The following is a 17,955-nucleotide window of genomic DNA, read 5'->3' on the forward strand; positions in this document are numbered from 1 at the left end:
TAATCTCCTCATGATAGAGAGGGATGGAGAAAAGAAGGATTTATAGTATGGAGACCACAGAGAAAATAAATATTGGTTCACATGGGTTCCAGAATCCAGAATCAAAGTATAATGAGGTATTCATCCATGGAGGTTGGACAGCATGAAAATGGATGCTCTATAATTCACTTTTCCATTGGTGTTAACCTCACAAGATGAAATAGGCATGCAGAGGCGAATCAGTCTTGTAGGCGCTGGTACAGAACTTCCAACAGAAGCAGAGTAGATGGGGTTAGGCTCCCAACCTGGGCCACAGCTCCTTCAGGTGGCCTGTCAGTCAGATGTTAAACAGCAGGCTAAGCTTTTCAGGTTAGCAAGGCAATATTATTTGTTCCACAAGCCAGAGGTCCATGACACATGACTCCCACCTCTCCACCATCTTTGACAGAGCTTGAGTTTCCAATGCTGTTAAAAGTCTCAGCCATTAGGAATTGAAAGGAAGTTGTGGGGCCTTTGTCTTAGCAGTCAACCTATCTCCTTCTGGCCAGCCTGGGTTATTAAATGCAAGATGGCCTTTGTATAGTTCTCTTTGAAGTTGGGTTGTACAGTCCACAGGGGATTGTTAGTGTCTCCTCAGAGACAATGAGGTGTGAGTTTTCCTAAAACTGTCAAGTGGCTTCTTTTGTTCAGGAGTCACGGCCATACATAATATCAGCCATTTTAAAGGTCATTGTTCAGTTCTTAAAAATTGAGAAATAACGATGATATCTATATCCATATTATAAAATTATACAGTGTGAGGTCTTAGTCCCTCACACCTCTTTCTTGCATCTTGGCCCTTCCCTTGCCTTACTATTAATGCAACCTCTTCAGCTGTTTAGTTCACACATTCTAGAATTTCTTCCCTGAACCCACCTGCCTCTCCACCCTCTCCTTTAAAACAATTCTTAAAACTCACCACTTTGACAGATATTTTGGTAAACCCTCCAAACATCTTCATCTTTGGCTCAGTATCCATTTTTTTTTATTACATCTGTGCGAAGCAGCCTGGGACAATTTTCTACATTTAAGGTACATTATATATATGCTGCTATTGTTGTTGTGCTTCCTAATACATGCGTGCCTTCCACCAGTTGCCACTAGATAATGGCCAAGTGTGAGACTCCGTGGCTGATAGGCAGAGAGCAGAAACAGTTGTAATCAATGTAATGAAAACGCAATATGGTGCAGCATTACTACAGGCTGCTGGCTGCAGGTTCAATGCTACTTAATACAGTGTAGTGTTTCCTCGTACTCAATAATTACCCCACTTTGTAGTGATAGGGGTTGCTTCAATTGGCCTCCAGGCTAGGGAAACAATTTTTAAAAATCTCTCATTCCTATCCAGTGGCCCTTCCGTGGAATGTACATTGATGGCTGATTGTCAACACTGATTAAGAATGGATAAATTTAACCCAGTTCTCAAAAATCTCATAAAATTACTACAAATAACTTTGAACCCCACGGGAGAACAGAATAATTTGAATATGTTATCCTGGAAATTACAACGTGTGATATTATTGTAGAAATATTTTAATGGAGGTATTCTCTCTCTCTTCATGTACCATGCCCTAAGAAGGCATTGGCGACTCTGGACCTCCATGTTAATCTTGCTCTAGAGGTGTGGATCATCTTCGTTGGTACATTCATCCAGTTTGCAGGGCACTTTAAAAAGATCATTCTTTGCCTACCTCAATCTTTTTTACCACTGATCTTTCCCATCAGCCTCAGACTTTCTAAAACATGATTTCTTATTACAGTACATATCCAAGAAGCTCCAACTGTCCCTTACTTTCTTGGTCAGTAGAGTTCTTTTGGTCTCAGATTTTACTAGAACCTCTTCATTGGTAGTGTTACTTGTCCAAAATACCTTCATTATTTGCCTCGAAAACCATAACTCTGCAGCCTCAATTCTTCTCTGCATAGCTTCATTGATCGTCCAACACTTGCTTCCGTATGTCAAAATTGGTGTGATGTAGCATTCCAGGATTCTCAGCTTTGTTTTCATGGCTAATTTTGAGTTGATCATAATCTTTTTTTATTTTTTGAAATGTATCTTTGGCCATTCCAGTCCTTCATCTTATTTTTTGGTGGCGTTTTCCATCCAATGTTAACATACTTCCTAGGTAACAAAGTTTGTCTATCTATTCAACCTTGTCATTCTACACTGAGATCTTACATTCTGGTATGATTTTCTTTTTGGATACTATTACACATTTTGTAATCTTAAAATTTATGCTCAGACCGCTCTTCTCACTTTCACTTGCTACTCTATCCAAAATTTTTTGCAGTTCTTCATGGTCAACAATAAAAACAATGGCACTGGCTTAAGTTACACTATTAAAGTTTTCACCTTCAACTAATAACCCAGGAAGGTCTTCAATCCCTCTAAGACACCCATGTCTGACCCCTCTTTTAATCTTCACAAAATTGCTTCGATTGCTCTCAACTTTCGGTGCTGCAGTTTGTTTCCAGTGAAGATTTCTTATCACTCTAAATAGTTTGCCATTAGGGTCAAGGGACTCTAACATGATTCCACCAAAGAGCAGACAGCTTTAAGCAGGATTATGACACAATCTTAGTTATGGGTTATTTGTGAAAAGAGGAACTTCTCTTGACATACAAACAATATCCATGCTTTATAAGTAAATGAAATTACTCACTTTGTACTTAGGATTCAGCTTTGCTGCATACAGCTGACCTTCTTATTGAATAAGTGTCAGTTCTCAAGTCTGTGCATCATGATCCATTTGCACTGTGATCCATTTGTGTCAATTAGAATGCTAGAACGACAGTTCAAAGAGAAAATAACCACATATAGGAGATTTTACTTGTATTTATAGAGATTACCCTTGATATGTAATAGAGACAGTTCTTGACATGTAAAGGCAATAGCTCTTGCTGTGAGGTAGATCTTGCTGTATAAATGGATTTCACAAAGTTGTATCGGTTCAAGTCACATCATGAATTATATGTATCTTCTGTTGAACTACTTGTACTTCACAAGGAGTAAATGGAAGTAAGAATAAAATCTGAACCATCATGGTGGAAAATCTGGCTTTTCCTTTGACTTGTCCTTTGATTCTCTCTTGTTACCCCTCCTCATCTAAAGGTGATGATGCATGCTGCAGGATGGTCCTATATGTCACGTAAGTTCTTTGCTACCTTACCCAAGGAGTGGTTCTTAATGTATAAACATGAATATCAGTGGCCTACCCAACCATTGACCGTGGCAGCTGTACCTATTGTACAGTTTCCAACAGGAATTGGTGGATAGTGATGAGAAGCAGGAATCTTGATCAAGTTTTCCTCTCCTGAGTTTGGAGATGCGAAGATTAATTCTGGCACCTGCCTCTGTTGGCCTGACTGAGAGAATGACCAACTCAGCATATACCAGGGATCTTTCTGGTTAATGATTCAGTGGCACACGACACAGTGCATTTATCTACTCAGGCACCAGCAGAGTTTATGATAACAATCCACAGAATAAAATTAATGAAGATATTGAAATGTGCATAATCAAAAAAGTCTAACAGTTTAGCAGTTTACTTCAGTGCAAATTATATGTAACCGTTTCCATTTTGTCTTCACTTTTTACTTCCAAAAGTTGAGCAGAATATCAATAGTAAGGTATTTTAATCGTGTACATAGTCCTTGCAATCTATCCAGATGTTATTACTATACTGCAATCCATTTATGCCAATTATGATCTTACTTGTCAGTTGAAAAAGACATTAAAGTGGATCTAGTTGTTTGTAATTCGTTAATATTCTCAAGATTAATAACAAATTATATCTGACAAGTAGCTGCTATTGCAGTCCATCAACATGTGCTTGATCAATATTAAAGGACACACTTTCTAAGCTGGTTTATTTAATCTGTATAACAGGGCCTACATTCGCTACCCATTGCCATGTGATTGATCAGTATTTCAAATTGCACACTTTCTAATTATCGCCATGTAATTAATTAGTTTCACAGTATATCATTTTAAATCTGTGTGCTTTGGTTACTGAACCACCTGCCAGTGGGAAAAGTTTCTTGTTATTTACTCAATCAAATCCCCTCACCATTTCAAACACAGCTACATCATTTCCTTTTAACCTTCTCCATTTCCTACATGATATCAGTGACTACACTTCAAAAAGTATTTCTTTGGCCGTAAAACACATTGACACGCCCATCAGTTGTGAAAAGCAGTATATAAATGCAAGCCTTTCTTTTTCTTTTCTAAACAGGACAATTCCAGTTTCTTGAGTCTCTGTGTAACTGAAGCCTTGGTACCATTAGAACAATAGAAAAATTACGGTGCAGAAAGAGGTCATTCAGCCCATTGTGGCTATGCCAGCCAAAAAGAGAAATAAGAAACTAGCCGCTCATTTTAATCCCGCTTTCCAGCACCTGGTCCATAGCCTTGCCGTTACAGCACTTCAGGTGCAGATCCAGGTACCTGTTAAGTGAGTTGAGCATTTCAGGCTCAACCACCAACTTAGGCAGTGACTTCCAGATGCCCACTGTCTTCTGGGTGAAAAAGCTTTTCCTCATGTCCCCTCTAATCCTCCTATCATTCACCTTAAATCTATGTCCCCTGGTAATTGACCGCTCAGCTAGGGGAAACAAGTCTTTCCAATCTACCCCATTTAGGCCCCTCACAATTTTGTACACCTCAATTAGATCACCCCTTAGCCACCTCTGTTTTAGCCTATCCAATCTTTCCTTATAGCTGCAATTTTCAAGCGCAGGCAATATTCTTGAAAATCTACTCTGTGCTCTCTCCAGAGCAATTACATCCTTCCTGTAATGTGGTGACTACATTAAAATTGATTAAAATGATTAAAATTCCAGATGTGGCCTAACCAGCATTTTACACAGTTCCATCATTGCATCCCTGCTTTTGTATTCAATACCTCACCCAATAAGGAAAGCATTCCAATTGCTTTCTTGACCACCTTGTCCACCTGTCATGCCACCTTCAAGGACCAAGTGCTGGAAAATGGGATTAAAGTAGATAGGAGCTTGATGACCGTCGTGGACACGATGGGTTGAAGGGCCCCTTTCAGTGCTGTAAAACTCCATGACTCTATGGCCTGTGGACATGCACTCCAAGGTCTCTTACTTCTTCAACCCCTCTCAATATCCTCCGGTGTACTGAGTATTCCCTTGCTTTATTTGCCCAAATGCATTACCTCACACTTTTCTGGATTAAATTCCATTTACCACTTAACTGCTCACTCAACCAGACCATTGATATCATTCTGGGGTCAACAACTATCCTCTCCATCATCAATTACACGGCCAATTTTTGTGTCATCTGCAAATTTCTCAATCGTACCTCCCACATTTAAGTCTAAACCATTAATATATACAACAAACAGCAAGGGCCCCAACGCTGAGCCCTGTGGAACACCACTGGTAACCTTTCCTCATTCGCAAAAACATCCATCAACCATTGCCCTTTGTTTCCTGTCACTGAAGCAATTTTGGATCTAATCTGCCACCTTCCCCTGTATCCCATGAGATCTCACTTTCCTGACTAGTCTGCCATGTGGGACCTTGTCAAATCCCTTACTGAAATCCATGTAGACAACATCCACTGCACTAACCTCATCAATCCTCCTTGCTACTTCCTCAAAAAATTCTATTAAGTTGATAAGACATGATCTTCCCCTAACAAAACCATGCTGACTATCCCTGATCAATCCATGTCTTTCTAAGTGACAGTTTATCCTGTCTCAGAATTGTTTTCAATAATTTGCCCACCACTGAAGTCAGACTAACCAGCCTATAATTTTCTGGCCTATCCCTCACATCCTTTTTAAGTAATGGTATGATGCTTGCAGACCTCCAATCCTCTGGGACCTCGCCTGTAGCTAGTGAGGATTGGAAAATGATCCTCAGAGCATCCATTATTTCCTCCCTGGCTTCTTTCAACAGCCTGGGATATAATCCATCCGGCCTTGGTGATTTATCCACCTTCAAGGATGCCAGTCCCTCCAGTGCTTCCTCCATCACTATGCTTATTGTACCTAATATTTTACACTCCTCCTATTTAACTAGCATGTCTGCATTGCCCCTCTCCTTAGTGAAGACAGAGACAAAGTACTCATTGAGAACCCTGTCCACATCTTCTGCATCAACCCACAAGTTACCATGTACATCTCTGATAGGCCCTACCTTTTTCTTAGTAATTCTCTTGCTCTTAATGTACTGGTAAAACATCTTAGGATTTTCTTTGATTTTACCTACCAATATCTTTTCGTATCTTCTCTTTGCTTTCCTAATTTCCATTTTTACTTCACCCCTGCACTTTCTATACTCCTCTAGGCTTTTTACAGTATTAAGTCTTTCGTGACTGTCATAAGCTTTATTTTTCTGTTTTATCTTGATCTGCATGCTTCTGGATAACCAGGGGGCTCTAGATTTGGCAGTAACCAATCTTTTTCTTTTTGGGGACGTGTCTACACTGTGCCCGTAGGATCTCGCCTTTGATTGCCTCCCACTGATTTGGCACAGTTTTTCCTTCTAATAGCTGTATCCAGTCCACTCTCGCCAGCTCACCTCTCAGATTTGTAAAATTTGTCTTCCCCTAATTTAGAACTTTTACTCCAGTTTTATCTTTGTCCTTTTCCATAATGATGCTAAATCTAACTATATTATGGTCACTATCTCCAAAATGGCCCCCTACTGCTACTTCATCCACTTGCCCAGCTTCATTTCCTAAGACTAAATCTAGAGTTACACCCCCTCTCGTCGGGCTTGTTATGTTCTGGCTAAAAGTTCTCTTGAATGCAGTTCAAGAATTTTGCGCCCTCTGTGCGCTTCACACTGTTTGTATCCCAATTGATATTAGGGTAGTTGCAGTCCCCACTGATTACTGCCCTATTGTTTTTGCACTCAGGAATCTGTCTACATATTTGCTCTTCTAACTCCCTTCCATTATTTGAGGGTGTATAGTACACTCCTAGCAGTATGGCTGCCCCTTTTTTATTTCTGAGCTCAACCTATATGGCCTCATTTGATGCTTCATTTAGTATATCATCCCTCCTCACAGCATTAATTGATTCTTTAACCAATAATGCTACATCCCCACCTTTTTTATCCCCCTCCCTATCCTGCCTGAAAAATCTATATCCAGGGATGTTGAGCTGCCAGTTTTGCCCTTCCTTAAGCCAAGTTTCCGTTATAGTGATGATATCATGCTGCCATGTGTCTATCTGTGCCCTCAGCTCATCGGTTTTATTTACTTTGCTCTTTGCATTTACATATATACCTTTTAACACTGCCACATTCCTGTGCTGTACACTTTTTAACCATTGCTATTTCTGTCTTTCAGAGTCACTCACTAATTCTCCATCTCCCTGCTCTGAGTTTGCCCTCAGGTTCCCATCCCCCTGCCAATCTCATTTAAAACCCCCCAACAGCTTGAGCAAATCTCCCAGTGAGGATATTCATCCCAGTCCTGCTCAAATGACCTTTCAGCTTGTACAGGTCCCCTCCTGGAGTCACGTCTATGGCCACAGAAATGCCTGTTTGTTCCCCTAACTAAAGAATCCCCTATCACTGCTGCTCTTCCCCTCTTCTTTCTCCCCTCCTGTACAGCAGAGCTGCCTGTGGTGTCACAAACCTGGCTCTGACTGCACTCCTCTTAGGAACCAATGGCCTCACTGGTATCCAAAATGGAAAACCAATTGGTGAGCGGGACCCCAGGGGATTCCTGTACTACTTGCCTAATTTTCTTGGACTGCCCAGTGGCCCATTCCCTTTCTGCCTCCAGGCTCCTAAGCTGCGGTGTGACCACCTCTCTGAACATGCTATCCATGTAGCTCTCAGCCTCGTGGATGCGCCACAGTGACTCCAGGTGGCACTTGTGCTCTGAAACCCAGAGCTCAAGGCTCCATAGCTGGTGACGCTCCCTGCACATGCGGTCATCTAAGACACTGGTAACATCCACATCTTCCCACATATTACAAGACACGCATTCTACACAACGAGCCGTCCTGCCATGGCTTCAATTTACTTCCCTTGTGTTAATTTTATTTTACTTTAGTTTAGTTTTGCAACTTTATGTTTCCTGGCCTCAACTTAACTTTATTTCCCTATTGCTTTTGTTTCTTACTTAAATGTAAGCAACCCCTTCTTTTAAAAAGAATGTGTTTTTCTAATTCTCAGCTACTTGATCACACTCCCTAACAGCAGTTTCTCACCAACCAATGAACTTATGTTTCTCCTGTAATGTTAAGTGCTTGGTGCTACTGACTGCCTGGCTTGGGGTACTCCTCTCACACTCTCCTCTAGGTGCTGCTGACTGCCTGCCTTGGGGTGCTCCTCTCGCACTCTCCTCTAGGTGCTGCTGACTGCCTGTCCCAGGGTCCTCCTCTCACAGTCTCCTCTAGGTGCTGCTAACTGTCTGTTCCAGGGTCCTCTTGCACTCTTCTCCAATCCACCATTCTAGTAAATTCCCTCAGCACCTTCTCCAAGGCCTGGAAATCCTTCCTACAGCATGATGCGCAGAACTGGATGCATTCGAGCCAGTGTTTTCTAAAAGTTTTACTTAACTTCCTTGCCTCATTAGTAAATGTAAGTGTACAACTTAGATGTACAGTACATGGAATCCCAAGAGAATTTTAAGGCTGTTCCTGAATCAACTGAACCTTTCGGGAAGCCAGTGAGGCCTAATAAATTACATTTGAAAAAAAAAACTTTCTGTAGTGGGAACCCAAAGAAGCAGGGCTGTTTCTCAAAACCCCGAGAGGAATGTTTGGGCCTCTGCTGCTCCAGGCTACCCAACTACCTTGCCCCCAGTTGCATGACCTTCAGAAGACCAGCCTTCACCCACCCTCCCCTGGACTTACCTGATTGACAACAACCTTCTTCTGTTGCTAGCAGGTGGCCTCCACACCGCCCAATTTTCATCCTCCTTCTGCCAGCCAGTTGCCACTTCCTGCTAGAAATGTCCTAACTAAGGAAAGGGACAAGTGGAGACATAGAGTTGCTTTATTCGCAAGATATAACATTCTAATTTCCACCCTAGGTCACACCTTCTCCTGACGATGCGGACACTTGTGTTGTAGTTCCATTGGCAGTCCTCTGTTACCTCATCCAAGTGGTCATCTTTCATATATGAGATTAGCCAGCAAGTTTCAGTGGGTTATTTGACCACTGGGGCATCACAATTAAATCCGACCATGTCCTTAACTAGCTTGCGTAGATCCACGGTTTCTAGTAGCTCATTGGATAATACTCAGGAGTGGGAATCTTGGCAGATTGTCTCCCAGTTTTGCTAGCTTGGAGATATTGACTGAAATTAACCATTCCAGCGCAGATTGGAAATAAACTCTTGTCACCTCACTGGCCCTGTAAGCTTCAGTGCCATACTTGGAAAGTAGGAAGATGAATCGGCCATTCAGCCCCTCAAACCTCTTCTGCCACCAAGTAATCATGGCTGCATGAAATAAAAACAGAAAGTGCTTGAAAACCTCAGCAGGTCAATGGAGAGAGAAACAGAATCTAATATGACTCTTCTTCCAAACCGCCAGGTCTGCTGAGTTTTTCCAGGTCTGTTCTGTTTTTATTTCAGGTCTCCAGCATCTGTAGCATTTTGCTTTTGGTTAGATCATGTCTGATCTCGCTGTACCTTCATTCCAATTAGGCAGCTTGATTCCATACTGGACAATCGATTTAGCCACTGAACTATTAATAGGAGTGAAATTTTGAGTCATACCTTAATTAAAATAAAGTCAAAGAACGATACATTAGTGCAGGCTACTTTAAAAAGGCAGTAGGAAACTCTTGGTCTCATTATCCATATTTCTAATAAAATAGGTCGCTTCTTGAGCGAGAATTATCGTTTTAGAAACAAATCTGCTACTTGGTTTGGCTAAGTTAGTGTCTATATATATATATATATGCTTGCATCGATTAATCCGCCGAATACTCGAAGGATTGGCTGTATGAATTGGCTCCCCTCCAGGTTTGACGAAGTTCCTGGAGGTTCCAGGTTTTGCATCTTGAAGCTACCTTTTCCCAATGATAGTCAGTCCAGGGGATCGGCGCTCAGGCAACGCTGGGTGGGACGGACAGGGATGATTCGGCGAGCGAAGAAGCATGAGATTGAAGGTGGATGGCAAGGTGGAGAGCTGAGGGTCTGAGATCAAAAACCAGGACATAGCGGGAAAAGTGCGGAACTCAGGCTATCGGATTCCTGCGGTTGCTCCCCCAGGTATATTCCACCAAGAGCTTTGAACCAGGTAAGAGGTGAAGTTTGTCAGTTGGCGGAAAGTTGGCAGTCTCATTCCTGCTCAATGTTTAGGTCTGAATTGAAATGCGGAATGCAGCGATCGAGAGCTGGGGTGTCTTTTGAGTTGAGGTGATCAGCTAGGAGAGGTGGGCTTTGGAAACAGGCGGCCGCTGATGGACAGTAAGGCGAGAATGCGAGACGCAGCGATTAAAGTGTAATTCATTGGAAAGCGCGTTCCGTGTAACTTCGGATTCAATTTAGTTACCTCAGTTTATTGAACGGGGGTGAAAGAAAAATAAAGTATATTCTCTTCTCCGGATCGTTCAATGCAATCTACCTCATAGCAAGGAAAGTTTAAAAGAGAATTTTAAAATATGCATGGTGAAGGGAAATGGATGTAAAGTTCGGAGCAGTAGTCATCAAGGAAGGCGGGGAACATCCATGTCAGCCCATGTGTTCCGAGTCAGCTAAAAGATCCAGAGGCGCCTACAATGTAGGTGGAGAGACAGAGAGAGCGAGAGAGTCACTAGCTGCCGTTGGGCGAGTTTTTCTTTCAACCAGAGATTTCGTCTCATTTAATTTTAGTGTCTCCCAGTCACTAAACTGGTTAGTTTGCTATTGTGTGACCTGTCAGCTCCTGCACTGCACTAGTCCGGGTTACCATGTATTAAAAGATGAATTGCAACGAGATTACCTGGCACCGAAACCTCACACTCACTCACTTGTCTCTCATGAGCAGTTAGAAGCCAACCTCGCTTTTCAAATGTTCTAAGTGATTGTAAGAATACATTTGCACCAAAGAGTGAAACCACTGACCTGCAATCCGTTCAAGCTAAAGTTTGACTCGAATTAATTACTAGAGGATGATTTAACTTCACCTCTTTCCTACTCCTTTTGCTCTAGGCATTCTTCACTAGAAGCCTTTAATACTTCTCCTGTGCTTCTGAATTGAAAAAAATAAACTCACACCAAAATTAACATAAGAATGCACGTCTGAATAAAAATTGCACATAAAAGTAAAGAATGTTCTCTGGGATACCAGGGATCAGAAGAATCCTAATACCTATGTGACATTCCTGTCACAATCTCATATATAAATGATATTAGGATGTTTCTCAGATACAAAGAAGTTTTTGCCCTGAATTGCATAATAATATTGAATACTGGGTAAATATGGAGCAAGAGGTTGACCATACATACTTTTGGAAGAATTGTGTCCTATTAAAATATGAGCAAGAAACATTTCCCATAATATTGGGAAGCCAATGCAAGGGATTAATGAGCATTGTCAAGCCTATGGGAAAGAGGTCTCTATACCATACTGCCAAGACAAGGCCATTGGGAACAGAGAGTTTCCTTTTTGGAAACACAATCCATTGAAGAAAGCTGCAAGTTTCTTTTACGATGCAAGTTAATTCTTTTCCGTCATGAAAAATAGTGGTAGATAGAAATAAATAAGGCCCATAAAAAGAGGCAATTGGTGATACAACATATTGAAACCCCAGGATGTGTATTTGTGCTTGTGATCTTCCATATGGCGAATACTGTTCTTAGCTGTGCAATCATGCTGAATGAAAGCTAAGCGCGGCCTCATTTGGCGAGTTAAAGGCAAATGCTTCCTCACAGTGTGGACTAGCTGCTGAGGTTTTGGAGCCTTATGTTGAAGTTTTAGATTGGTGAGTATTGAGATCAGAGCGATGCTTCATGCAATCATGTTGAGATGGTGAATGAAAGGCATCTAGTGTGGGAAGATTCAAGAATAGACAGGAGGGGGGGGGGGTCAAGGGGAGAGAAGAATGTCTCAACGTTAGGTCTTAGAGGTTGAACCAGAACAAAAATGTGAAATTTAGCAGGTCTGAGATCTCATGGTGTCAAATAATAGTTTTTAGTTACATAGTGCTGCAGCAACCATTTGAATGTTTGCTCCAAGTGTCTAGAATAAACAATATCCCAGTGGTGCCCAAGATTTCAAACCTTTCGTCCCATTGTGTGTGTTTCACACTTGTGAAATAACTGTGCTAAATCCTGTTGAAAGCTCCTCAGTTTCCATCTAAGTACACTGAGTCCCAGATCAGATCATGGTGTGAACTAGCTGTTGAGGCTTTGGAGCCTTATGCTGGGGTTTTATACTGATGGCATCATGTGGATGGTTCATGGGAAGTAGGCAGATTGGCATAGCTCAAGAAAAAAATAATTGTTTCTGATCATTTCAAAAATTATGGTTAATGTCTTTCAGGAAGATCACAAGATTGACTAATACTAATTAATTCTAATCTCTGCCAGATTTGAAATCCTGAAATTTAACTTGAATACTCCAACAGAATAACACTTGTCAAGCTTTACATTCATTTTAAGCAGTGGCTTGATGCATATTAATGGAAAGGCAATATCAGGCTTTATCTATACCTGCAAAATATCTTGAATCTTAGATTGTTATTGATAACAAGAGGAGAATTTACACAGGACAGTGATATATCTAAATATATATCAATAATATCGAGCTGTTTGTAACATTTTTGTGTTTCAGAAACATGTAGCCCTTTCTGGATACTTTAATATCAAGCTCACAGGTTTGACCCGCAGTATTACACACCACTATAGTACAACATTGTATGTCAGGTATGGTTATTGCCAAGACATGACTTTGAACATCAGGAAACAGATTATCTGCTCTATAAACTATATTAGACATTGCCCTGGAGTGCCCACTGAATATTGAGGAATGTGAACTGTATACCGTTCTTTCATTCTTGCTATTTTTGGATCTAAAGTTGAAAGTAGAGATCAGGATAATGACCCTGGACTGTTTGGGCCATCTGCATGGCAGCTGCTTGGCTGTGTGTTGTGCCCCACAATTTCTGGAGGCACTGGATGCTGCTCTATGATGATCACAGGTTGCAAAACAAGTTATGGGGAAAGTTGACAAAGAAGCTGACAGAATTCAGGGAGATCAGAACAAGTTACAAAGATTGGATATAAGAATGAGTGATTAACTTAAATGTGGATAACCATAAAGTTATGCATATTTGAATATGAAACATGAAATTTGTGTATGTCACAAGTGGGTAGCAATGAGCAAAACATACGGTCAGTATAAAAGGGTTCTGAGATTTATCACATGGCAGTTGATTACAAGTCATTTTCATCCTGTACGTATAATTTATTGTCCATTCCTGCGACTCCAATCTTTTGTGCATCCCTCCCTCAGTGGATTCCAAAATTGACAGCTGTGCCTTTAGATACCTAGGGCAGGGTTTTTGTGGGCCGAATTCGCATTGGAATGAAGGTGAGTGTCCAAGAAAATTGCGTCGATGGCCTGTCTGCCACCACCATTTCCATCCCAAGATGATTTTCATGAAGGCAAGAGGAGAGTGCGGGGGAGGGCAGGCTAGTGATCTTGCCCACAACAATGATCAGGCCAGTAAAGGAGTTCAGTGGCACCTTGACATTCTTGCCAAATTTTCACGGAGTGCCTGCAAGATCTGTCTAAAGACCAGCTCAAGGGTGGCAAGAACAGGGTCAGCTACATTTTGAGAGCAAAATATCAACTTATAAGTCACAGTGAAGAGGCTTAGTGGCATAGAGGGGGCCTACCTCATCAGGGGATAAGTCTAAAAAATGTTGACAAATTCCTATCCTACTCTGTGTTCCACATCTCCACCTGCCCCCGAAATGTGAAATGTCTGCACGTTCTATTTTTTCTACTTTAAAAGCGACTGTTCAAACAGCAGCCAGCACAATGGCTGCCAAAGCAAGTCTGAGCATGGCCTGCATTTCCAGTGTCCCACTTCTGTTCCCAACACCCCTGACCCTTGGCCACTAATTGACCAGCTGACCCGACCCTGACTCAGTCAACAGCTTACCTCCACCAAAACACCACAAAATTTCTACTTCCCATCAGGGCGGGCTCACGATCTGGAAATGAATCTGCTTTCCAATTCTCTCTCTACCATGAAAACCCAGTCTCTACACTTTACACTTGAAATTCCCTTCCTAAACTCCTCTACCCCTCCATAACCGTCTCTTTTAAAACCTACTTTAAGACCTTTCAATCCCACTTCTTTGACCAACCTGTTGGTTATCCCTCCTGATTTCTTCTCCTTTGCCTCAACATTCATTCTTTCCTTATATGTCTGTCAAGTGTCTTAGGATGTTTTTCTAATTTTAAAAGTGCATTGTAAATGTGATGAAGTCAATGTCAAAAGTTTCAGGCATCTACCATTAAAAGGAAATTACTGCATTGGGATGAGTTTGGAGAAGTTTGAGGATAGGTTTAGGGCTTCTGGGAGGAAAAGGAACGAACTCTCATCAATCTGCATTTGGTTTCGTTAAAGACAAGGGGATATAAAGCTGAACTGACCCATCTTTTAACATTGCCGGAGGAGATAATTAGTTCATCCAGCTGTAAGCAGGTTATTTGTCTTGGACACAGCCACCCTAAGTGTAATAGATACGTAGAGTGGACCCCTAGAAAAAGCAGTTTGTGTTAAATCAAGTTAAATCATTTACAAAGGAGCTAGAAAACCATTTGTTTAAGAGCAAGATTTAAGTGTACTTTTTAAATTCATTCACGGGATGTGGGCATCACTGGCTGGGCCAGCATTTAGTGCCCACCCCTAGTTGCCCTTGAAAAAGTGGTGGTGAGCTGCCTTCTTGAACCGCCACAGTCCAAGTGGTGTAGGTACACCCACAGTGCTGTTAGGAAGGGAGTTCCAGGTTTTTAACCCAGCGACAGTGAAGGAACGGCGATATATTTTCAAGCCAGGATGGTGATTGGCTCGGAGGGGAACTTCCAAGTGGCAGTGTTCCCATCCATCTGCTGCCCTTGCCCTGCTAGGTGGTAGTGGTCATGGGTATGGAAGATTCTGTCTAAGGAACCTTGGTGAATTCCTGCAGTGCATCTTGTAGATGCTGCTACTGTGCGTCGGTGGTGGAGGGAGTGAATGTTTGTGGATGTGGTGCCAATCAAACGGGCTGCTTTGCCCTGGATGGCGCCAAGCTTCTTGAGTGTTGTGGGAGCTGCAGTCATCCAGGCAGGAGTATGAGGATGAGAATGGGACAAGGTTAGACGGTGTTGGCTAGACATCAAATGCTCAATGAAGCTTGACAGTGCATGCAACATGTGAAATATACCTGGTTCAAGTGGATAATGTATATTGTAAGGTTGGGTTAATAACGTGGAGTTTCTGTTTAAATTGTTTTGGGTGACATAGTTGAGCATTTCTGACACATGTTTTATTATTCATTCATGGGTTGTGAGCATCACCGACAAGGCTAGCATTCATTGTCTATTGCTAATTGCCCTTGAGAAGATGTTGGTGAGCTGCCTTCTTGAACTGCTACAGTCAATGTGGTTTAGGTACCCTCACAGTGTTGTTGGGGAGTGAGCTCCAGGACTTTGACCCAATGATGTTGAAGGAACACTCATATAGTTCCAAGTCAGGATGGTGAGTGACTTGGAGAAGAACTTGCAGGTCGTGGTGTTCCTATGCTTCTGCTGCTCTTGTTCTTCCAGGTGGCAGAGGTCACAGGCTTGAGAGGCACCTTCAAAGGAGTCTTGGAGAGTTGTTGTTGTGCAGCTTGAAGATGGTGCACACTGTTGCCACTGTGCACCAGTGATGAGGGCCTGAATGTTTAAAGTGCCAATCCAGCAGGCTGCGTGAGTCAGGAAATGAGATACTTGCTGCTGAATTCCTAGCTTCTGGCCTGCTCTTGAAGCCAAAGCATTTCTATGGCTTGTCTATATAAGTTTCTGGTCAATGGTATCCCCCAGGATGTTGATGGTGGGACATGCAGCGTTGGTAATGCTGTTGAACTTCAGTGAGAGATGGTTAGATTCTCTCTTGTTGGAGATGGTCATTGCCCAGCACTTGCATGGTATTAATGTTATATGCCACTTATCAGCCCAAGTCTGTATGTTGTCCAGGTGTTATAGTCAGTGTCATCATTCCTGGAGGAGGTAAAGGGGGGTGGTTGAATAGGTCAGGTTTTCTGCTTTGGATCTCTATCCAGTGACTTGTGCTGGAAGTGCCTGTGTATGCACATATGATAAGAACAGGATCAAATTCAGTTTTGATGTATTGCTTCCCAAGGTGGAGCAGCCTTCTGACTGTGTAGGTTCACACAGGAAGAGTGGTCACCTTGGCAATGTACTGCAGGGTAACTAGTGGCTGTGGAACTGTAGCCCAACAAAGAGAAGGGGGTACAATGCTAGAATACGGAAGAAGGGAAATGTGAGACGGGTAAAGAACTGAGGAAAATCTACATAAATGTTTTGCTTTCTTCACATATTTTACAGGTTGCACCACATTTGCTGATGACATCAGCAAATGGCAGTCCTAGGTAAATTAATCAGATGAAAATGTTCTTTTGAAATGCTGTTCTGATGTTCTGCATTATTGTTCGAGGTATTGTGTTAGAATTAGTAAAATGAATCACGTATCAGGTGAATGTCTATATTGCAAAGCGTGTTCAGAAAATCCAAATTCAAATTCAAAGTGTCATTTGGTGAATCATTCCCTTCATAAACCCACTGTTCTTTACCAGGCCAGTTAGTTGCTGAACTTCTTTAAATTGACCAGGAGCTCCTGTTGGATGAGCCTCTCCCTGTGTTTTAAACCTGATATGTGTGTTTTCTGTGGTTTAGCTGGCAGGCTGCAAGAGCATGTGCATACATGTCTTCAGCAACTAAAAAGTACAGAGGGTGGAGCAATATTGCTGCAACTATTCAAACTTCAGTGAGCACAGGACAGGAAAAATATTGTCAGCCTTCTGTTAAAAAATTCTGTCTCAAGCCATAACTAGAGCAAGAATGATAATCAGTGACACAGCAAGGAAATAGAAATTAGATAGTAATCAAGGTGATAACTATCATGCAGGAATAAAATACAACAAGAGGACTCATTTGGGAGACTAGGCAAGCATATTCAGCAATGAGTTAAAATGATGAACCTGCCATAAAGATAGGGCTGTAAACTTGGCAATGAACTGGAAAAAGAAATAAAAGACTTTCACTCATATATGTGCCTTTCACAATCTCAGGACATTCCAAAGTGCTTTACAGCTAACAAAGTACTTTTGAAATTCAGCCATAGTTTTAATGTAGGTAACAGCACAGAATAGCCTAGACCCCATGAAGTCTCATGGCATCAGGTCAAATATGGGCAAGGAAACCTCTTGCTGATTACCACGTAGCGCCCTCCCTCAGCTGACGAATCAGTGCTCCTCCATGTTGAGCACCACTTGGAGGAAGCACTGAGGATGGCAAGGGTGTGGAATGTAGTCTGGGTGGGGGACTTCAATGTCTATCACCAAAAGTGGCTTGCTAGCACCACTGCTGACCAAGCAGGCCGGTCCTAAATGACATAGCAGCTGGACTGGGTCTGTGGCAGGTGGGGAGGGAACCAACAAGAGGGAAAAACATACTTGACCTCATCCTCACCAACCTGCCTGCCGCAGATGCATCTGTCCATGACAGTATGGAAAGGAGTGACCACCGCACAGTTGTTGTGGAGACAAAATCCCGCCTTCACATTGAGGATACCCTCCATTGTGTTGTGTGGCACCACCACCGTGCTAAATGGGATAGATTTCAAAAAGATCTAGCAATTCAGACTGGGCATCTATGAGGCGCTGTGGGCCATCAGCAGCAGCAGAATTGTACTCAAACATAATCTGTAACCTCATGGCCCGGCATATCC

The 17,955-nt window shown here is 42.1% G+C and overlaps 1 protein-coding gene across 1 annotated transcript in view; it reads left to right on the forward strand.

The window, feature by feature from the left end:
- The first annotated feature begins 10,058 nt into the window (after positions 1–10,058).
- Positions 10,059–17,955, forward strand: part of fat2 (FAT atypical cadherin 2) — a 167,489-nt gene continuing 159,592 nt past the window's right edge. The window contains exon 1 of the mRNA XM_078551083.1: positions 10,059–10,265. The gene's annotated coding sequence lies outside the window, so the exon portion shown is untranslated. The remainder of the gene's footprint in view (positions 10,266–17,955) is intronic.

Source organism: Cetorhinus maximus, chromosome 10, assembly GCF_964194155.1.
Source record: "Cetorhinus maximus chromosome 10, sCetMax3.hap1.1, whole genome shotgun sequence".
Taxonomy (NCBI): Eukaryota; Metazoa; Chordata; class Chondrichthyes; order Lamniformes; family Cetorhinidae; genus Cetorhinus; species Cetorhinus maximus.